This window comes from Bison bison, unplaced genomic scaffold, assembly GCF_000754665.1.
Source record: "Bison bison bison isolate TAMUID 2011002044 unplaced genomic scaffold, Bison_UMD1.0 scf7180017864505, whole genome shotgun sequence".
Taxonomy (NCBI): Eukaryota; Metazoa; Chordata; class Mammalia; order Artiodactyla; family Bovidae; genus Bison; species Bison bison.
Window position 1 is genome coordinate 1199564 of NW_011495062.1, and position 24361 is coordinate 1223924.

At 39.8% G+C, this 24361-nt stretch overlaps 1 protein-coding gene across 3 annotated transcripts in view; it reads left to right on the top strand.

The window, feature by feature from the left end:
• The window catches only part of GRIA1 (glutamate receptor, ionotropic, AMPA 1), a 349138-nt gene that overhangs the window by 137939 nt on the left and 186838 nt on the right, over positions 1–24361 (top strand). The window lies entirely within an intron of this gene.

Here is a 24361-nt window from a genome sequence, read left to right on the forward strand (position 1 = left end):
AACTGACAAGACCCCTTGACATGATGGTTCAATGATCACCACAGTAGCTCCAGTTAAAGAGGCAGATACAACAGTTGTCACCTATAGCTCAATTTTGCAGATGGGGAAATGGAGATCCTTGATTTGCAGCAGGTCATATAAGATGCAAATTGAAGATGCAGATCTAAAACCCAGGGTTCCCAACTCCAAATCCAGTGCTCTCTGTTCACCACCCGAGTAGGTCCTGTTGTGACACCAGGAAAGCTGGAGTGGAAAGAGGGCAGGAGGGAGAGAGAGAAAGAGACCCTGAAATCTCAGCTAATGGCTTACGAATTCCCTCAGTCCTTGCTCTTCCTCGTCAAGTGATATTTGCTGCAATAGCCTCAAAGAGCAGAGCGGGTTAAGAGTGCTTGCATCACTGTTCTTTGCCAAACATTGACAAGCAGTTCAATGGAAAAACACATGTGGCTTCCAAACCTGCTCCTATCCGTGGAAGCCCAGCCCTGATGCAGCTCGGCTGTCGTTCAGGCCAGTGGACCAGGCGAGTGGGAGAGACAGGTCTCTTCTCACCTGACACACAAAGCAGTCCAAGCTCGCCTGGCTCCCCAGCCTCCCCAGCTCCGCAGCCTCCCTGGGCACCCTGCACATTTGGCTGTCTGCTAGGAACAGAGCAGAGAGAGCAAGCAAACATCAGCTGGAATGCTTCACCCTAAAGGGAATCCTTTGAAGGGTTCACTCTACGGGAGAGAGATGGTTTTGAAAATTTCAGCTCAGCAGAGCCTTATGCTCTGTTTTGAAGGGGCGCTTTGGTCAATAGAAATCTGGTCCTTAGAACTTGCTTTCCCTCTTTTCCTTTGTCTGTTTCAACACTTAGGGGGCCACTTGAATATGAATCGGTTAATGACACTTTTAAGAGTCAGGATCTCTAGAGGTCTATGCTGTGGTTCCTACACCCCCTTTTGCTATTTCTGAGAGTCTGTTCTTCTCTCTAGGACTGTTGCCCATGGAAGGGTCACCAAGTCCTTTTCAAGAACTCAGGCTCTGTAGTCATACTTCTAGGGTTGTACTCTGCTGCCTCTATTTCACAGGTATTTCAGACAAGATACTTAAGGGTATCTCTTACTTTCCTCATCTGAAAAAGACAACAATGAGAGTTCTTGCTTCAGGGACTTCCCTGATGGTCCAATGATTAGGAATCAGCACACTTTCACTGCCATGGACCTGGATTCAATCCCTGGTCGGGGAACCTAAGACCCTACAAGCTGTACAGTGTGGCCAAAAAAAAAAAAAAGTGCTTGCATCATTGCATCAGAGGGTCATGGTGAGCATTCACTGAGATAAGACATGATTCCTAGCACCCAGAAGTGCTCTTAGAATGTTAGCACTATTATTAGCCACTGTTGAGCAAACTTGGCTATTTCTAAGTGCCACAGGAAACATCAAGATAGATAAAAGACCACCTCTGCCCTCAGAAGGCAATGGCACCCCACTCCGTACTCTTGCCTGGAAAATCCCACGGACGGAGGAGCCTGGTAGGCTGCAGTCCATGGGGTCGCTAAGAGTCGGACATGACTGATCGACTTCACTTTCACTTTTCACTTTCATGCACTGGAGAAGGGAATGGCAGCCCACCCCAGTGTTCTTGCCTGGAGAATCCCAGGGATGGGGGAGCCTGGTGGGCTGCCGTCTATGGGGTCTCACAGAGTCAGACACGACTGAAGTGACTTAGCAGCAGCAGCAGCAGCCCTCAGACTTCAGTCCAGGAGGAGCTCTTGAGAATGGCATGTAAATAATCAGTCACAAATTATATATATGAGCCCAAATATACAAAGTCTTGTCAAAGAAGTACAGTCAAATTATCTGCTAGAAAAAATTCAAAAACAGGGAGATCATAAACTTTTCCTTTGATTAGAATAGTTTCAGAGATGAGGTTGCTGGAGCTTAGATTGTGGGTTGGTTTTAGTCTATCTTAGAGGGAAAAAATATATATATATATGTATATATATATAAGCAAAGATAATAGAAGGAGATTAAAACTACATTTTGAAAACACCAAATAGTCCATTTTCTGGAACACAGGGCAAACAGAGAAAATACGAGAGATAAAACTGGCAGAGCATCTGTGCTTAGAATAGGGAGAGTTTCACATGAAAAGATGTTGAATATCACTAATTTTTGGAGAAATGCAAATCAGAACTGCAATGAGGTGCCACTTCACACCAGTCGGAATGGCCTTCATTAAAAAGTCTATCAATAATACATGCTGGAGAGGGTATGAAGAAAAGGGAACCCTCCTATATTCTTTCTGGGAACATAAACTGGTGTGATCACTATGCAGAACAGTTTGGAGGTTCCTTTAAAAACTAAAAATGGAGCTATCATACGATCTAGCAATCCCACTCCTGGCATATATCCAGAGGAAACTCTAATTTGAAACCATACAAGCACCCCAGTGTTAATAGCAGCACTACTTAAAATACCCAAGACATAGAAGCACCCTAAATGTCCATGAACAGATGAAGAGATAAAAAAGATGTGGTATATGTATACAATGGAATATTTTTCAGCCATAAAAAGAATGAAATAATGCCATTTGCAGCAACATGGGTAGAAATTATATTAACTGAAGTAAGTCAGAGAAAGACAAATATATGATATCACTTACATGTGGAATCTAAAAAAAAAAGTAAATGAACTTATTTACAAAACAGAAATAGACTCACAAAAAACAACCTTATGGCTTCCAAGGGGAACAGTGAAGAAGGGAGATAAATTAGGAGTTTGGGATTAACATGTACATACTAGTGTACATAAAATAGGTAAGCAACAAGGACCTACTGTAAAGCACACGAAACTATACTCAATATAATAATCTACAATGGAAAAGAATCTGAAAAAGAATATATGTACACACACATATATATGTGTAGCTAAATCACTTTGCTGTATACTTCAGTAATTTAATTTTTATTTATATTGGAGTATAGTTGATTGACAATGTTGTGTTGGTTTCAGATGTACCACTTTGCTATATAATTCAAACTAACACAACATTATAAATTTAACTATGTGTCAATTAAAAAAAAAAAAAGAAAGAAGAAGAAAATATGAAGAGCCTTGAATGGCCTGCTACAGAGCAGAGGGAATAACTGAGATCAGAGGGCAGCCTCAAGAACTGATTTTGATAATCTATTGTATTTATCAGCCTTCCTTAACCACATGTGAAATTATATTTCCATCTCAGGAATCCCTCCATCCTTTCATTCATTAAGTATTAATATTTATTGTACTCCTGAGTTCAGTGGTCAGCTGAAAATCACACAAAGTTGCCTGTCCATTTAATTTAATGGAATTAAAGTCAAACCATGGTAACTGGCATTAAGTAGCTTAGCTTTAATTGAGTTGACCAGAGTGGGACTGCTGATTTTATATAATTTCCTTTCTTTGTGGCTGACGTGAGGTCCACTGCTAGTTCTAGCTTAATACGTCTATCATTTCAAATAGATTCCTTTTATCCAAAGAAATTTACTAAGCATCTATTAGGCTAGGCACTTAAGAAAATATGAAAGAAGTATAAGTCATAATACTTAACCTAAATGACCATAATACTCATAAAAATACTACTCATGGACAGTACTTATGAAATTATTTCAGAGTGGTCAAGCCTGCCAGTGAACTTGCCACCAATTCAGAAAACTAAAGTGACTGCATCTATATTATAGGGATGGATTCTGGGTTGTTGGGAAGGGCAAGATCATAGATGGTAGGTCCAGAGAAAGTGGGGCTTTGAAGTAAGTAAAAGGCAGGAAAAGAGGAGATGCTATGCCTGAGATAGCATGGGTAAAGGTCCTTAGGCATTAGTGTCACAGGGTAAAATGAAGAAAGCTACTAGCTTGACTAAAGAGTCTGTGCAGGGTGATAACGTTGGTTAGATGAAGTAGGCAGAGCACTGAGTGCCTTGATGACCAACAGAGTTGGTCACAGGTGGTCTGTAGTGTGTGTTATCTCCTATTAATTGAGGATAGAAGTATGGAGATTGTAAGGACTGCTGCTGCTGCTGCTAAGTCGCTTCAATCGTGTCCGACTCTGTGCGACCCCATAGACGGCAGCCCACCAGGCTCCCCCGTCCCTGGGATTCTCCAGGCAAGAACACTGGAGTGGGTTGCCATTTCCTTCTCCAATGCATGAAAGTGAAAAGTGAAAGTGAAGTCATTCAGTCGTGTCGGACTCTTAGCGACCTCATGGACTGCAGCCTACCAGGCTCCTCTGTCCATGGGATTTTCCAGGCAAGAGTACTGGAGTGGGGCGCCATTGCCTTCTCTGTTGTAAGGACTAGGTTTCCAAATACTAGGAAAAGAGAGATTCTCTGTAATCCTGAATTTCTTAAGAAAAGAAATGTCATGTATCCACCAGATTTTCCACCATAAGGGTTCACAGGGATCTCAGGCCACTGTACTCAAGGAGCTGACAAGTATAGGAAATGATAGTCTCAGATTTCAGACTGAAAAGGAAACATTCTGAGTGGACTAAAGAGAAGTACCTGTCTGTTCCTGGCGAGGCTAGGGGCTGGAGGCAAACTCATAAAGGAAGCAGCTGGATGTCCACCACTTAGGAACCCTGCTGCGAAAAAACTTATTTCAGAGTTTCCCTCTGTCTGGCAGGCCAGTAATTTGGGTTTAGGTGAGCTTTGCACAGACACTGCCAACCCAACAGACATGGGAGGTGAAGCCTTTTGTTCATCTCAAGTTTAACTCTAGGCTCGACTGTCAGAGTGGCATTGCACTCTGGGATCCCACCGGAATGGTCTCATCTCGGCCTCCAGGGACTTCCTTGTCTCAAGAGGAAGGCAGAAGTCTGAGCTGATCAGATGCTTGAGGGTTAGCTGATTCCCCTTGAGGTAGTGAGTTCTCCATTCCTGGAAATTTTCAAGCAGAGGATAATTTGGCAGGGATACCATCAAGAGAATTCATTCAGCAGCTGGTTGGTCAGAACGATTATAGCTCCCACTGACTGAGCACATCCTGGCTGCCAGGCTCTACATTAATATTTTATATACTTTCCCCATTGTGTCTCCAGAAGGTAAGGGATGCTGTTATTCCCATTATACAAAAAAAATAAAAATAAAACCAAACCTGAAACCCAAAGAATCCGGTGTCTTGCAGAAGTTCCTCTAGCCAATGAGTGGTAGAGTTAAGATTTGAACCAAGCCTGTCCACACTTTTTTTAACTTTATTTTCAGGAAAGTATCCTGACATTCACACTCTGCACCATGATACCACACTGGAGATGACTTGTAGCTATCCTCCAGCCCTGCTACTTCATAATCCCACTGCTAAGATGAAGGTGTCTTGGTTCCTGACCTTTCACCTGGACATGAAGGGCTTGGAATTAACTTTCAACTTACTCTCATGTGTGGGCGTGTTTCCTGTTGTCAGAGTGCATGTCCAAGGCAAAGGTGAAAATCAAATCAGAGTTTAAAAGAAACAGGAGAGGAAGAGCAGAGAACGCCTCTCCACACAACTCTGGAGAGCCAGAGGTGGAACTGAAGAGCTCAGAAGTGAACTAGCCCATGGGCCAAGAGGCCAGAGACTGAGTCCTGGGACCCTGGAGTGCCGGATGGGAGAGCCAGTTTGCTACCCAGCTCTGCCCATACCTTGCTCTCAGGATGATCTTAAGCAGGTCCCTTAGATGACGGGAGTTTCTGAGTTGGAAAGGAACTTAAAGTGCCCTGCCCTAGATTGTTATAAACTATTCTCTCCAGAAACACAGAAAACTCACACTTCACTCTTCAAATATTCATTGTGAACCTACTGTGTGCCGGTACTGGTGCAGAGTATTGGTCCAGGAGCTACCTCCAAGGCAGCTCCAAGGAGGGAAACTTGACCTCTTCTCCTCACTACCTAACCACACCCTGCCTCGTACTGGAATTGCAGTTAAGATTTGTCAGAAAGAAAAGCTTAAATTCCTTAAAAAAAAAAAAAAACCTTTATTCTAATACTCCCACTCGAAAGATAGTGAAGTCCAAAGAGATGAAGTGACTTGCCCAAGTGCCATTGCTAACTAGTCATCATGTGTGGAGTGAACATCTTCTCACTACTACCCCAGGTCCCATATCACCCTGGGCCTCAATTCCCATAGTCTAGGATGGAGAAAAGGGACCAGACTATCTCTATTGGTATTTTTCGAGACTAACGTGTTTTAATTTTCTAAATTTCTTTTCTTTAATGCTGTTTTATTGTGGTAAAAGTCACATAATCTAAAATAAAATATTTTACCATATTTAGCTGTACCAAATGGCACTAAGTACGTTCACATTGTTGTCTAACACCATCATCCAGCTCCTGAATTTTTCACTTTCCTAAACTGAAACTCTGTCCCCATTAAACACTGAATCCTCATCCCCCTTCCTCCCAAACCCCCTCCCTGGGCCCTGGCATCTCCCAGTGTACTTTCTAACTATGAATTTGACTGTTCTAGGTACCTTATATATGTGAAATCAAATAGTATTTGTCTGCACACACCATATATTGGAATGCATTTTTAAGATTAGCTTAATACATGTCTTACAAACAGACTCTACCTTCTTTTTTCCCCCCTGTGCTATGCTTGAACACTCATTACTTAGCCTGTATTGTCCTTGGTCCTACAGTAAGGGTGTACTGACTGCTATGACTGCTGCTTTAGTATAATTCTGGCCCGCTATGTGTAAATTCTATGACTGCTAGATGCCTTTTCTTTCCATGTGCTTTGTGTTCAAGCTGGGGAGCTGGTCTGGGCTTTGTTCAACCACACTGAGCTTGTTCCAAGGGTCTCAGGGAAACAGGGAGGATGAACAGATTGTAACAATTACCCATACTTATTGAGCGCTCAAGGTAGTGAGGGCTTTAGCAGCTGGAGCCCATTTTCATGTGGAATTGCAAATATGTCTATATTTCTCACATGAGGACTGATGGCCTCACAACGATGATGTAATGGTTAGTAATAAACCGCCCTAAGCAAAAATCCTGTCTGTGCCATTTACCATTGGCATGCTAAGTTCTTGAGCCTCAACTTTCTCATCTGTAAGACAGATCTGATAATTCCCATGGCACAGGAATATTTAAATGGTATGATCACTAAATGATATGTCAAGAATCTTGTACAGGGCTGGACGTATATTAAGCGCTCCATAATGGTAATGCTATTACTATATTTTTTTCTCCTCTGTCTTATAATCTCCAATAAGCCTCAGAAGCTTCAGAATGAGTGCTATTTCATTTGTGGGGTTGCTATCATGCATGGGCTTCCCTGGTGGCTCAGATGGTAATTCAGGAGACCCTGCTTCAATCACTGGGTTGGGAAGATCCCCAGGAAAAGGGAATGACAACCCACTTCAGTATTCTTGCCTGGAGAATCCCCATGGACAGAGGAGCCTGGTGGGCTACAGTCCATGGGCCTGCAAAGAGTCAGACATGACTGAGCGACTAACCCTACTACACTATCATTCATGGACATATCAGAAACAAATTTGTAAAATGTCTCCCCGGAACTTTCTTCAGTGCTCTGCTGCCACTGACAGAGAGGAGAGAGAAAAAAGGAAAAAAGCTGAAAGAAATAAGTTTGACTTGTTCAGTTCAGTTCAGTCGCTCAGTTGTGTCTGACTCTTTGCGACCCCGTGGACCGTAACACACCAGGCCTCCCTGTCCATCACCAACTCCTGGAGCTTACCCAAACTCATGTCCATTGAGTTGGTGATCCATCCAACCATCTCATCCTCTGTCATCCCCTTCTCTTCCTGCCCTCAATAATTCTGGTCCTCTACATGTAAACTCAAGTGGTGGCCCCTAACTTCCTCAGACTCTTAAACGCCAGAAAAGAACCAAGCTCCCTTCCCAGAACTGCCAAACAAACACAAGTTACCTTAAGGAGTTACACAGTGGCAGCTCATAGATAAAATGGGTATGGCCCACACAGATGTCTCAAGTTTTCAAAATTAGTTGGTAATATTTTCAATCCAGGAATTCCATTTGAAAATCTAGGTTTCTTGTCTCTCTCCCATTTTTAACTTTCATAAATTGTAAAATCTAACACACATACTCAGAGCAAAATCATACAGCAAAATTGTATAACTATCACAAAGTTAACACCCAAACAACCACCACCCAGGTCAAGAAATAAAATGTTTCCAGACCCACGAGGAACTTCCATGTACCCTTTTTAGCCATGTACACTGTCCCACCAAAGAGAATTTTCTATGTGACTCTGATCATGATATTTTTGTTTTTCTTCATAAATTTACAATCTAACATGCATTCCTAAGTGTTGCTTAATTTTGCCTGCTTTTTGAAATTTATATAAAGGAAATAATCCAGCATGATTTTATGTGTATCTGATTTCCTTTGCTCAATATCACACTTCTAGCATTTGTCCATATTGTTGTATATGGGTGTAGCTGACTTGTTTCCATTTCTCTATAGGATTCTATTGAATGAATATGTCACAATTCATCCATCTGTGGTCTTACTGTTGAGGGACAGTTGAGCTGCTTACACTTTGAATAATGAGTCTGTAAATATTCTTGTATATGTCTCTTGCTGTACATGTGCACGCATTTTTGTTGGATGTACACGGGGAGTGGTAGGAGAACGTTCAGTTTTAATCGATCCTGCCAAGTAGTTTCCAAAGTGGCGGCACCAATTTACACTCCCACCATCAGTATGTGACGATTCTCAGTGCTCCAAATTCTCTCGAACACTTGTGATTGTCAGTCATTTTAATTTTAGCCATTCTGGTGGGGGTGTAAGTGACAACTCATTGTGATCTCATTTGTATCTCTCCTGATTATTCGTGAGGTTAGCTTCATTTCTATGTTTATTGAAATGTTGATATGCTTTTTTAAAGGGATAAATAGTTCATGCCTTTTTCCCATTTTGCGACTTGCTTTTCTGTGCTTTTCTTACTGCTTTGTAGATGTCTAGATATGAGCCCGTGGTTAAATGTGTATGTTGCAAATATGTCCTTCCTTTCTGTAGCTTGTATTTGCACTCTCTTAATGGTATCTCTTGATGTACAGTTCAACTTATCAGTTTTTTAAATGGATATTTAATATCCTATTTCAGAAGACCTATACCACCCTGAGGTCATCAACATATTCTCCTAGATTATCTTCTGGTGGCTTTATGTTTTCCATTTAGATTATCCCACCTAGAACTGATTTTTATATGATCTAATACAGGGGGGTATTTTTTTATTTTATTTTTGATACAGGAGTTTAGAATCAATTTTCCTCCATACTGATATCCAACTGATGGCATCATTTATTGAAAAGCTCATCCTTTCTCCATTGAACTTCAGTGGCATCTTGATCATAAATCAAATGACCAAATACACATGTAACTGTGTTTATGGTCTTCCTTTTCTATTCCATTGGTCTATTTGTATACCCTTAAGTCTTAAATTTAATCCAAGTTTTTATATATGTTCAAAACAATTTTGAACCTGTTAGACATTTACATTTTACATATAAATTTTAGAATCCACATGTCAAATTGTGGGGAAAAAAAACTACAAGAAATGAGATGGCCTTTAACTTACATGTCCACTTGGGAGAACTGACATCTCTAAATACTGTCTCTCAATCCAAACGTATAACATATTGGTCTACTTATTTGTTGTTGCTTAGTTGTTAAGTTGTGTCCAACTCTGGTTTTCCTATACTTCTTTTAGTGTTGCTATGTAGTTTTCAGTATAGAGATTTTGCACATTGGTTGTTAGATCTTTGTTCCAGGTATTTGATGTTTTTTGATATTATTATAAAGAATATCTTTAAAAATATTATAATTTTTGTTGCTGATAGATCAAAATAGAAATAATTACTCTTCTATAGATTTCATGTCCAGTGACCTTGCCATATTCACTTAGTAATTCTGATATTTTTCAATAGCATTTTGGGGCTTTCCTATAATCTTGTCACCTATGAATAATGACAGTATTATTTTTTTCTTGTCAACTTGGTCATGATATTAACTCCTATATCCTGTTTACTAGTGTTAATATTTTGTTTAGGATTTTCATTTTGATTATGAAATAGTGTCTGTAATTTTCTCTTCTCTTATTGTCCCTGTTCAGAGCTGTCTTGACCTCAGAAGAAGAAAGGAGTGCTCCCTCTTTCTATTCTCTGGAAGAACCCTATAAAATGGTGGTTATTTATTTCTTAACTATTTTTTTTAGAACTCAGAAGAGAGATATTTGGGTCTGGAGTTTTCTTTGTGCAAAGCATTAAATGACTTGAAGAGTTATAGCACTAGTCAATTTTGCTATTCGTGTGGCAGTTTTGATAATGTATATTATGTAGATGAAATTTTCCCATTTCATCTATATCTTCAAATATCTTGTTTATAATGTCCTCTAACTGTCTTCTTCATGTCCATATAATTTGTAAGTGATGTTACTTTTTATACTCCTGACATTGGTTGTTTTTGTGCTTGGTGGCTCTTACACTTTCTCTAAGATTCCTTAGGGGTTGCTTTTGATTTCATTGATCTTTTCTATTGTATGCTTCTTATGTAACTAATTTCTAGTCTTCTCTCATGTTCTTGAAATGGATGCACAGTTCACTGATTTTTTTGGTAACAGTTTTCTTCTTCTCTAATGTGTGAATTTGTAAAGCCATTCATTTCCCTCTAGAGATAGGCTTAATTACATCATTCATTTGTTGACTTTTCAGATTTACTAATTTTTTTTTTATCTTTCCACTTTTTACTTATCTTATTAATTTGGAAAGTTGACAGCCCTTACCTATTCTTTTTGCAGTTACACGAGAGATCAAAATATTTATTCTTTCTTTAAAAATATGTATATATTTATTTATTTATTTGGCTGCATCAGGCCTTATTGCAGCACACATGCTTAGTTGCTCCATGGCATGTGGGATCTTAGTTCCCTGACCAGGGATTGAACCTGCATCCCCTGCATTGCAAGGCAGATTCTTAACCACTGAACCACCAGGGAAGTGCCACAACATTTATTCTTGACTAACTAAATGTTATTGTGTATCTCTACTTATTCCATCCTCCCAGACAGTGCAAAGATCTTAGAACACTGCAGCTTTATTTTTTCTAGCCAACATACATAACATGATTGTTGTGTAATTTTTGTATTTTTAAACTCAACAAAATAAAATATGTGGGAAATATGGTGGGTACAATGGAAAACCCTAACATACATGGTAAATGGGATGTCATACAGAGAAAGTAAGAGGATTCAGAAATAACGTGTGAAGAGTCAATTGCTAAGAGCTTTCTAAACCTGATAAAAGATATTATAATACAAATTCAAGAAGTCCAATATACCCAAAGCAAATTAAATGAAAGAAATCACACCTAGACACAACCTACTAACATCGCTGAAAACCACAAACAAGTTCTTAAAAGCATTCAGAGTGAAGAAAGGGTGAGAGACAAATTACTACAAAACGATCAGCATTAAGACGGACAACTGACTCTTCACAAGAAATAAGTGAATTATATTTTTAAAGTGCTGAAAGAAAATAACCGCAAATGTAAATTTTATATTCAACAAAGATGTATTTTCAAGAGAAAGTGTAAAATGAGGACATCTTCATACAAATAAAAAAAAAAGTCTCAATAATAGACATACTCTAACGGAAATAACTCAAGGATATTACTCAGGAAGTAGCAGAAGTATTTGAGAAAGAAACTCAGGAATCAAAAGGAACTAGAATTATAAAAATATGGGTAGATACAAACAAACATGGACTGAGTAAAAAGCAATCATAATAATTTTCCATTCTTTTTGCTTTCTGTGCTTTAATCTTGTTATTTTATTTTGATCTATCTTGAAGTTTACTGATTCTCTTTTAAGAAGCACCTAATAGTCTATAAAATTCTTGACGTCAATCTTTTATTTTTCAAATTTGAAATTTCCCCTTTATTATTTTGCATGGTTTTCAGTAGTCTGCTGAAATTATCTATCTTGTATTTTATTCTCTGGAAGGTAGTAAGCATAGTTACTTACTATGTAAGCATAGATCAGGCATACATGCCTGATCAATCTAATATCTTGAGCGCCTATGGATGTGGCCCTATCTTTTCTGTTCAATTATACTTAATGTTGTTTTAGCTTCTGGTGTAACTGGTTATTTTTTATCGTGTTCTGGATGTTGTATTGCAGAATTTGTCATAGAAATAATTTGATGCCTAGGGTTATGTTAGCTTTTTCCCTAGTAGATATAGGTTTGCCTTGTTAATATCAATCCATTAGCATTTCGGTCCCGTTTCAGAGATTGAGATGATTTAAAACTAAATTGCTGTCTCTACAAGCACCTATTTCCAGGTTCATTCTCATTTCTGCTGGGCAGCTATTCTGAGTCCTTACCCAAAATGAACATTCTTTAACAGCCTCATTCCACTGCCACCAATTTTTGTTTCTGAACTCCAATTCCCACATTCTTATTCCTGCCTTCTTTTAGTTTATTTGTTTCTTCTGGAATTGGTAAATGTCTCCAGGGCAAAAATGTCTCCAAACACAAGGGTTACCCACTGACTTTGCTCTAGCCTCAGCTCCTTGCTCTGTGATTCTTCACTCTTTTGTTAGCCCTTTAGATCTTAGAGCAGATTTTTAAGTATTTTGTCCAGTTTTTCTTTTTGTCCCCACTGGTCCAAGTTATATAGTTTCTCATTAAGATAAGTAAAAGTCCTATGCCTTTTCTTAAAAAAATTCACAGACATGTCCACAAGAGACTGACTGCAGGCAGTGGTTTCCCCCTCTAGATGATTCTCCCAGATCATCACAGTTTCCAGCTGGTCACTTCTCATTTACATCGACTCAGCCACTATGCGTCTCAGGGACTGAGACTCTGGCCTTAAATCCTTTCTAAAACAAAGCAAAAGATAAACATTCTGATAAAGCACTATTTGGTCTTCTAAGTCAAATTTAAACTTCTGAGTCTATTTCTTCTAAATTAGGCTTTAGGTACTTGGTAAATGAAGGTTAAGTTGTTTATTATTTTGCTGGGAAAGAGCTCCTAAAGGTTTTATAGGGTTGCTATCATTCTCCTCTCCATGTGCCTGGAAGATCTGTAATGTTTAATGGTCCCAGGCTTGCCCTGTGAGGACGGACTGATAGTCTCTTCTGAGCAGCCGAACATCTGCTGGTTTCTAGCCTCAGTCATGGTGTGAGACCAGGACAGTGCTGAATGAAAGGCTGAAGGCAGGATGACTTGGAAACAGATGGTGTATAGCTCCCACAGGGTGTGGAGTCCACTTCCAGAGTCAGTAGAAGGAGTATTAATGCCACTAGGATGCCACGTTGAGTGAAAACAAAACCACTCACACACACACAAATAAGATAGAAGACTCAACTCTTCCTGTCAGTAACCAGGAAATCTGTTCAAGGACTTAGTGGATTCACAGTAGACTTTGCCAAAGGGTCAATAAAATGGAATAAAAGCCTACAAAGATTTTCAGATACCCTGGGAAAGACAGAAGGGTGTGACCTTTTCTAAAAAATGAACTCCTGTCCTTTGCTCAGTCTAATTCAATGAAAAATTTCTGTGTACGGCTGTTCTATGCAAAATAATCTATACTTTCAGGAAGAAGTTACTTTCCCTAATTGTGGTTGAGTGTGCAGTTTCCAGAACCAGGCTGCCTGGATTCCAATCCCAGCTATGCAGTATACCAGCAATGTGATCTCAGGCATGTTATTTAATTTCTCTGTATTGTCATTTTCCCATACATAAAATATAAATACTAGTGATACTTAGCTCACAGAGAGAGGGTTAAAAAAAATAATGCAGGTAAAGTACCTAGAATAGTGACTGATCTAAAGAAAATGCTATTTGCAATTAAATTTGTTTTGTTATTATAATCATTACTTAACAATATCTAACATGTTTATCTTGTGGCTCTCAGAGCCATGGACTTCTCGCCTCTGTTCTATAATCTTTTATTTACCCATTATAAACAGGCTGAATGTTAGAATGGTTTCTTTACTAGCTGAATGTAGGGATTGCACTGGGGATTCCCACATCTTGCTGCTCTTTTCAGAAGGCTCTTTGAAAACACTACTTCCTAGGATCCAAACATAGAAAGTCTGATTTAGTAGATCTGGAATGGGCATAGGAAGCTGAATTTTACTGATGAACATAAATGCAAAAATCCTCAACAAAATTCTAGCAAACAGAATCCAACAATATATTAAAAAGATCATACATCATGACCAAGTGGGCTTTGTCCCAGGGATGCAAGGATTCTTCAATATTCGCAAATCAGTCAATGTGATACACCACATTAACAAATTGAAAGATAAAAACCATATGATTATCTCAATAGATGCAGAGAAAACTTTGACAAAATTGAACATCCATTTATGATAAAAAAAAAACTCCAGAAAGCAGGCATAGAAGGAACATACCTCAACATAATAAAAGCCATATATGATAAACCCACAGCAAACATTATCCTCAATGGTGAAAAACTGAAAGCATTTCCCCTAAAGTCAGGAACAAGACAAGGGTGCCCACTCTCACCACTACTATTCAACACAGTTTTTGAATTTTTAGCCACAGCAATCAGAGAAGAAAAAGAAATAAAAGGAATCCAGATTGGAAAAGAACAAGTAAAACTCTCACTGTTTAAAGATGACATGATCCTCTACATAGAAAACCCTAAAGACACCACCAGAAAATTACTGGAGATAATCAATGAATATAGAAAAGTTGCAGGATATAAAATTAACACACAGAAATCCCTTGCATCCCTATACACTAACAGTGAGAAAACAGAAAGAGAAATTAAGGAAACAATTCCATTCACCATTGCAATGCAAAGAATAAAATAGGAATAAATCTACCTAAAGAAACAAAAGACCTATATATAGAAAACTATAAAAAAATTGATGAAAGAAATCAGAGATGACACAAATAGATGGAGAAATATACCATGTTCATGGAAGAATCAATAAAGTGAAAATAAGTATACTACCCAAAGCAATCTATAGAGTCAATGCAATCCCTACCAAGCTACCAATAGTATTTTTCACAGAACTAGAACAAATATTTTCATAATTTGTATGGAAATACAAAAAAACCTCAAATAGCCAAAGAAATCTTGAGAAAGAAGAACGGACCTGGAGGAATCAACCTGCCTGACTTCAGACTATACTACAAAGCTACAGTCATCAAGACAGTATGGTACTGGCACAAAAACAGAAATACAGATCAATGGAACAAAATAGAAAGCCCACAGATAAATCCACGCACCTATGGACACCTTATCTTTGACAAAGGAGGCAAGGATATACAATGGAGAAAGGACAATCTCTTTAACAAGTGGTGCTGGGAAAACCAGTCAACCACCTGTAAAAGAATGAAACTAGAACACTTTCGAACACCATACACAAAAATAAACTCAAAATGGATTAAATATCTAAATGTAAGACCAGAAACTATAAAACTCCTGGGGAAAACATAGGCAAAACACTCTGACATAAATCACAGCAGGATCCTGTAAGACCCACCTCCCAGAGTAATGGAAAAAAAGGAAAAATAAACAAATGGGACCTAATTAAACTTAAAAGCTTTTGCATAATGAAGGAAACCATAAGCAAGGTGAAAGGACAGCCTTCAAAGTGGGAGAAAATAATAGCAAATGAAGCGACTGACAAAGAATTAATCTCAAAAATATACAAGCAGCTCATGCAACTCAATACCAGAAAAATAAACAACCCAATCAAAAAATGGGCCAAAGAACTAAACAGACATTTCTCCAAAGAAGACATACAGATGGCTAACAAACACATGAAAAGATGCTTAACATCACTCATTATCAGAGAAATGCAAATCAAAACCACAATGAGGTACCATCTCACGCCAGTTAGAATGGCTGCCATCAAAAAGTTTACAAACAATAAATGCTGGAGAGGGTGTGGAGAAAAGGGAAACCTCTTACACTGTTGGTAGGAATGCAAACTAGTACAGCCACTATGGAGAACAGTGTGGAGATTCCTTAGAAAACTGGAAATAGAGCTGCCATATGGCTCAGCAATCCCACTGCTGGGCATACACACCAAGAAAACCAGAATTGAAAGAGACACACGTACCCCAATGTTCATCACAGTACTGTTTACAATAGCTAGGACATGGAAGCAATCTAGATGTTCATCAGCAGATGAATGGATAAGAAAGCTGTGGTACGTATACACAATGGAATATTACTCAGCTATTAAAAAGAACACATTTGAATCAATTCTAATGAGGTGGGTGAAACGAGCCTATTATACAGAGTGAAATAAGTCAGAAAGAAAAACACCAATACAGTATATTAATGCATATATATGAAATTTAGAATGATGGTAACGATGACCCTCTATGCAAGGCAGCAAAAACGACACAGATCTAAAGAACAGACTTTTGGACTCTGGGAGAAAATGGGGCTGGGATGATTTGAGAGAATAGCACTGAAACATGTATATTACCATATGTGAAATAGATCACCAGTCCACATTCAGTGCATGTTCAGCACTCAAAGCTGGTGTACTGGGACAGCCCTGAGGGATGGGGTGGGGAGGGTGGCTTCAGGATGGGGGACACATGTACATCCACGGCTGATTCATGTCAATGTATGGCAAAAACCACTAAAATATTGTAAAGTAATTAGCCTCCAATTAAAATAAATTAATTTTTTAAAAAAACCTCACCAGTGAACCACTGGACTCTGGTATACCAATTATTAAATATCTGGAGCCAACTATTAAATGTTCATGAATTTTGCAAACTGGTTGCTCAACTAATAGTAGCTATTGGCTATGGTGGGAATATTTACATTATGAAAATTGGGAAATGCTACACTTTTTCTTTTTTTCTCCCGAGCTAGTTGACTACCAGGAGAAATATCAATAGCCTCAGATATGCAGATGATACCAGTCTAATGGCAGAAAGCAAAGAGGAACTAAAGAGCCTCTCGATAAGGGTGAAAGAAGAGAGTGAAAAAGCTGGGCTTCAAACAATATTAAAAAAAACTAAGATCCTGGCACCCAGTCCTATCACTCATGGCAAACAGAAGGGAAAAAGTGAAAGAAGTGACCGATTTCTTCTTCTTGAGCTCTAAAAATCACTGCAGATGTTAACTGCAGCCATGAAATTAGAAGATGCTTGCTTCTTGGAAGGAAAGTTATGACAAACCTAGACAGTGTATTAAAAAGCAAAGACATCACTTTCCCAACAAAGGTCTATATAGACAAGACTATGGTCTTTCCAGTAGTCATGTACAGATGTGAGCTGGAACATAAAGAAGGCAGAGTGCCAAAGAATTGATGCTTTCAAACTGGTGCTAGAGAAGACTCTTGAGAGTCCCTTGGACTGAAAGGAAATCAAACCAGTCAGTCCTAAAGGAAATCAACCCTGAATACTCATTGGTAGGACTGATGCTGAAGCTGAAATTCCAATACTTTGGCCACCTGACGTGAAGAGCTGACTCATTGGAAAAGACCCTGATGCTGGGAATGATTGCAGGCAGAGAAGAAGAGGGTGACAGGGGATGAGATGGTTGGATGGCATCCAATGGACATGGACATGACTCAATGGACATGAGTTTAAGGAGATGGTGAGAGACAGGGAGGCCTGGTGTGCCATAGTCGTCTATTGGTGTGCTGTAGTCTATTGAGTCACAAAGCGTCAGACAACTTGGTGACTGAACAAGTTGACTATCACACTGCAGGTATAATCTTCTCCTTCCTGGGAGTGTTTCTGCTTGACCAAAATCTTCACTGTTCTCAGGGTTTGTTGATTGAGATTTGGATCTCCCGTGGAATGGGGATTCCCATGGCGAAAAGGTCTGTTAGCCAGATATCTCTGCATCCATATTGAAACTCTCATGTCTTCAGTGTGAGGCAGACGTGGAAAACTGCCTATTGGTTACTCTAGCTTATGGATGTGTGATAGTCAGCTTTCACAAAGATTTAAAATCAACTTTGAGGCAGCTTGTACAAAATCATGACAGTGAACATTAAAATCCAGATTCTCTTTAAAGCTTTTCTTTAAAAAAATGAGGGACTTCCCTGACAGTCCCATGGTTAAAACTCCACGCTCCCACTGCAGGGGACCTGGGCTTGATCCCTGGTTGGGGAACTAAGATCCTGCATGTCATGCTGTGGCTGAAAGAAAGAAAGAAAGAAAGAAAAATAATCTATGGAGAATTTTTTTTTAATGGAAAGATCTGGACCTGTTTCTCATTTGAAAAATTCTGGCTAAAGCTGAGTGACCACTGGCAGGATGAAAAATGTTCTCTCGCCTGCCCATTTGTTCCTTTATGCTTCCTGCCTGGCCCCTGAGTCTGCAGCTCACTGCAGCCGTGTGCCTTGCTGGAAAAGGTGACAGACCAGGACTTCGCAAATGGGAGCCTGTCGTCATGATGCTGCTTTTAACTCATTGTGTGGCCTTGGCTGACTCACTTTCTCCATAGGAGTCCTAGTTTCTCATTTGCAACCTGGGAGAATGCACATCTTATCTGCCTCTAAATGACCTTGGGATGATCTGAAATGGGAGAGTGTAAGCCCCTGAATGCCAGCTGCAGGAAAGTAAAGAATTACTATCTGTTGATTTCTATTATCTACTGTCCCCTTAGTGGGGATGAAGGATCCCAGAACAAGATCTGATAGGAAAAAATGACTGCATTGGCACACTGAGAATGGATGGGGAGAGATGGTTCCATGGTGAGAAAAGCATATGTAACAGAAGTACCAATGAACTTGCTGAATCTGCAGTCTTGCTCAGGGAGCTTTGGGACCATGATAATTTAAAGGCCTTGTTATTAACCACTTCCACTTTACATTTATGAAAATATGGGCTCAGAAGAAACATGGCTTAGAATCAGATCTGCGTATCAATCCTAGCAACATTCCTTAACCTCTCTGAGCCCCTGTTTCCTCATGCATAAAATGGGAATGCAAGAATCTGTCTTATAACACATTATGAAGATTCAGTAAGATAATGCGCTTTTGTTACCTAAAACATATTGTAAATATCCATTAAGTGACAGCTGCTGTTATTAAATGAGGCATATGCTAATTGAACCACTGGCAAACCAGGAAGTAGTTAAGAGAATAAGACGTATTGCTAGTGGATAGTTCCCTACAGGAAAAGAATTTTTCATCAACCAGATGGGGCTCCTTTGCCTTCCCATTGCGCTGAGGTACTTCAAATCAGTATTCTTCCTAGCATTTGCTACAAGAAGCATGAGACACCCAACCATAGAAGCCCAAGTTAACGGCAAGTGCTGAGAGTCAGAGGTGGTATTATTAATATTATAAAGCATTTGCAGAGTTGAACTGGTGTGTTTCCCCTTCAAAACTCCTTAAATATTGCCCCTACTCAGCTGGGAATGAAAAATTTGGGCTCAGAGAACACTTATTTATTTTCCCTGCTTGTCATGCCTCTTTTTACCAGCAGGTCTGAATATCAAGGCAAAAGTGTTCAAGCTCCTCTGGGCTCCTGAAGGCTGGAACAAATTACAAATTCTTGGAGCCAGTCCTTCTTTTGGACTAAACTCCTTTTTCTTTTCCTCTTTTCCAATAAAATTTTCAGTTCCAGAGAGTCCCTTCTCTCACCCACTCCTCTCCTAATGCAATTCTGTTTGATTTCCACTGAGCAGCTCCTGAAAGGAGCTGCTGAACCGTGCGGCGGCCAGCATTTCAATTCCTGAACACCCGGAGCTGTTTCAGATGCTTCTGTAGATCCAGCAATCTTGCATTTAACCAAAAAGATTGACACAGCATTTTCCCACTCCCCAGCATTTCCAGCTCATTAGTCTTACTTGTCTTCCACAGAAAGACTCCCTTGGTTTGGTTTCCTGCCAAATCAGTGAACTTATACAAATACATGCATAAGTCAAACACACCTACACACACATAGATGTAATAGGTACTGAGTCTGTACCGGCGGTGAATATTCAACAGTTCATTTCTAGACTTCATGTCTCCACTGAAGTTTTAGTCACTTGCTCTTTTCTTATCTCCCCGTCTTCTTCTTCCCTCCCCTCCCTCCCCACTTCTTTACTTTCTACTTTTCCCAGAAACTGCCTCTTTTTTTAGCAGTAATTATAAAATCTCATATTCTTCAATGTCAAAGAGGCTTGAGAAGCTTTCTTATACAATCCTCTCACTAGTTTTGAGAAATCTGTGTGCTGGAAGGGAATCCATGTGCCATCAGTGGTTTTTCTTTGCCTTTAGGAAAATTTTCAAGCTCGACAGGCATCACCCAGCACTGCAGGCTCGGGCCCTCCATACTGCATCAGCCACTTCTCTCCCTCCGTCTCCACACAGTAACCACACAGATCCTTCAGTTCCTGCCTCAGGGCCTTTTCACATACTTTTCTTTCTTCCTGGACAGTCTTTCACACCTGAGCACACACCTCTTCTTCACCACTCTACATTCTATTTATTCCTTAAGTCTCAACTCAAATGGTACTCAGACCACACACTGTTCCCTGTTCATTTCCTTCCTGGCACTCATCAAATTTATAACTATGTATTTAGTTGTTTAATGTCTCTTCACCTATTAGAAAGCAAGATCTCTGGGGCTAAACACCATGTCTTGTCCCTTCCCCACTCTACTTCTTCAGTGCCATATACAGTGCCTAGCACTTGACAGTAACAACAGATCGTAACAAGAAACTTAAAAGTGCATTCGATAATTAAATGCACTTAAAAGTGCATTCCAACATACAGTAGGTGCAGACAAATACTGCTTGATTCCACTTTTAGAAGGTGCCTAGAACAGTCAAATTATTCATAGAGTCAGAAAGTATACTTACTGGCAGATGTCAGGGGTCAGGGGTGAGGGGAGCGATGAGGACTTGGTGACTAACAGGGACAGAGTTTCAGTTGAGGAAGGTGAAAAATTTGGGAGATGAATGATGGTGAGAGTTGCACAGCAGCGTGAGTGTATTTAGTGCCACTGAGATATACAGTTAAATATTGTTAAAATCGTATGTTTTATATTATATGACTTTTACCAAAATTTAAAAAAAACATTTAAAAAACCCAGTGAATTTTTACAGTAAGGATTATGGCTGAGCTATTCATATTCCTATCAAATGAATAACTATTGCTTATTAAAACATTTACTTGTGATTATCTATGTTTTGCTAGACAGCAAAAGAATATACGGTTTATTTTGTTATCTTAATTAAAACCTATTCATTCTGTTTCTTTTGTTGAATGTATACATGGTGTAACATCTAAATGTGATCAAATATGTCTCAGATCAGTCACTTAACTGCTTTATTAAAAACATGAAAGTAATAGTGTCTAACATTTACTGGGACCTTGCAAGTTTCAGAAACATTGGTCTAAGACTTTTATATGTATTAACTCAGTTAATACTTACAACTATCCTATGAGGAGGATATGATTATTATCCCCATTTTGCAGGTAACAAGACTGAGTGGTAAAGTCACCCACCCATTATTACACAGCTAGAAAGTAACAGAGCTAGTTTCTAATCCAGGCAATTCTGACTCCAAAGCCTGAACACTTATCCAGGCCATGCTGTGTCTTTATGAAGTGTTCCATTAATATTCATTGAAAGAGTAAATGAAAAATTTATCCAAATTGATTAGCAGCAAAACTGAGGTTAAAACTTAAATTGCTTGATTGATAATCCACTCCTCTTTCTATGCAAACAGAGGGCTTCTCAAGAACTGCTGCTAAGTCGTTTCAGTCGTGTCCGACTCTGTGCGACCCCATAGATGGCAGCCCACCAGGCTCCCCCGTCCCTGGGATTCTCCAGGCAAGAACACAGGAGTGGATTGCCATTTCCTTCTCTAATGCATGAAAGTGAAAAGTGAAAGTGAAGTCACTGAGTCGTGTCTGACTCTTAGTGACCCCATGGACTGCAGCCCACCAGGCTCCTCCGTCCATGGGATTTTCCAGGCAAGAGTACTGGAGTGGGTTGCCATTGCCTTCTCCTCTCAAGAGCTAGCAGAATGCAATAAAAAGAGAAAGAAGAAATTAACAAATTGGTCTGTTGCTGGTAATGACTATGGGAGGGACCTTGTGTTGTAGATTGTGGAGTGAAATGGAAATCATCCTTTTAGATTCAAGCAGGACCTAGTGGCAGGTAGAGAAACACTGAACTATTGAAGAGGACTTAGGATAAGGAATTACATTCTCTAGAAACATGAAGTGGATTTATAGTTATTATCACCAACGATTCTCATATTTTTCAAACGTGTTTATGAAGTATAAGCAACCATCAATTTTATGAGAGTGCTGGTCAGAATTCTATTTAGGATGAAAGCTCCAGCTGAGTGCCTTGTTCGCTGCTACAGCCACAGCATGCGGAGCATCGCCTGGCACATAGTAAGTGCTCAGTAATATTTATTTAATGAGTTAATGGAAAAGGTACATCCACAAATCCATCAGCGTGTCCTCACTGAGCACCTGTTATTAAGTTTATGCAGTCAAGGCACAGTAAGGCTCACAAAGAAAAATAAGTCAGATTCCTTTCCACGGAGATGTCCTAATCTAGGTGGACCTCATAACCACCACCACTATGAGTAAAAGTCACCATCTTGGGGGTGTGCTTTGTCTATATGCTGTACTATGTCCCTTTACATATTATGTCATTTTAATACTTCTAACACCCTTAGGATAATGGCATTAGTACTAGACTCCATTTGTAGATGTAGACACTGAGGTTTAGAGATGCCAATTCCTTGATCACAATCACAAAGCAAGGAACTTGTGGCACCAGGATTTGAACTCAGCTCCATTTGGCTCTGGTATCAACTATGCCAAATGCATTTATCCCATTATTTCCAGGTCACCACCTATGGGTGAGAGGCATGTTGGGAGTACCAGTGTTTGCAGCATTAGAAGGTGGGGGCAGAGACAGAGACAGCACAAGAAACACCACTCAGCCTCTCCAGGCCTACATATGCTGCTGACCTGGATCTGAGATACTCCATTCTTCCCCTGCCACAACCCTATTTGTTGTGTAGGACAGATTCAGTGACTCCCCTTCCTGGTAGCCTTCTCAAACACTGTAAGATCAGGTTAGCTCTGCCCTCCTTCATGACCCCTCATTTTAATGCTTCTCATCCCACATTCTAATCTCATGTGTTCCCCACCTACTATTCTTTGAGTTCTTCCAGCAAAGTGTTTTATCCTTTCAGGGCTAGTACAGTGCCTGACCTATAGTGTATCATTTCCTAAATATTTACAGAATAAATGAATTTTGGGTAGAAAGTGCCACATATGGATCCAACCAAACTATCACAGAATTCAAAGGAAGGAATACATTTTAGGGTGCTAATTAAAACTCCAAGTAAAGAACTGCTGAGAAGTTGGGTGAGATGCTCACGCAGTGCTGCACTGCACATGTGTGGACCTAGTGACCTCAGCAGATGAGTGGTGTGCAATGTGGTCCTGGCAATGTCAACATGGTGAAGACATTCTGCATGTACCTGTTCGTGACCTGGGAACTCATGCTAGGGCGCTGCTGTCACTGGTGCTCAGTACTACCCCTGCCCTATGCTGGGGGCCACAAGGTCAAGATCAGGAGAGAATCAAGAGTGGAAGTCTATCATGGTGATGAAGCTGAGCCCAGAGCTGCATGTACACTGCAGTTCAGTTCAGTCACTCAGTCATGTCCAACTCCTTGCAACCCCATGGACTGCAGCACACCAGACCTCCCTGTCCATCACCAACTCCCAGAGTTTACTCAGACTCATGTTCATTGAGTTGGTGATATCATCCAGCCATCTCATCCTCTGTCATCCCCTTCTCCTCCTGCCTTCAATCTTTCCTAGCACCAGGGTCTTTTCCAATGAGTTAGTTCTTTGCATCAGGTGGCCAAAGTCTTGGCGTCTCAGCTTCAACATCAGTCCTTCCAATGAATATTCAGGACTGATTTCCTTTAGGATGGACTGGTTGGATCTCCTTGCAGTACAAGGGACTCTCAAGAGTCTTCTCCAGCACCACAGTTCAAAAGCATCAATTCTTCAGTGCTCAGCTTTCTTTATAGTCCATCTCTCACATCCATACACGGCTACTGGAAAAACAATAGCTCTGACTAGATGGACCTTTATTGGCAAAGTAATGTCTCTCTGCTTTTTAGTATGCTGTCTAGGTTGTACATGTTGTCATAGCTTTTCTTCCAAGGAGCAAGGGTCTTTTAATTTCATGGCTGCAGTCACTAACATCTGCAATGATTTTGGGGCCCAAAAAAATAAAGTCTCTCACTGTTTCCATTGTTTCCCCATCTATTTGCTATGAAGTGATGGGACCAGATGCCATGATCTTAGTTTTCTGAATGTTGACTTTTAAGTCAACTTTTTCACTCTCCTCTTTCACTTTCATCAAGAGGCTCTTCACTTTCTGCCAT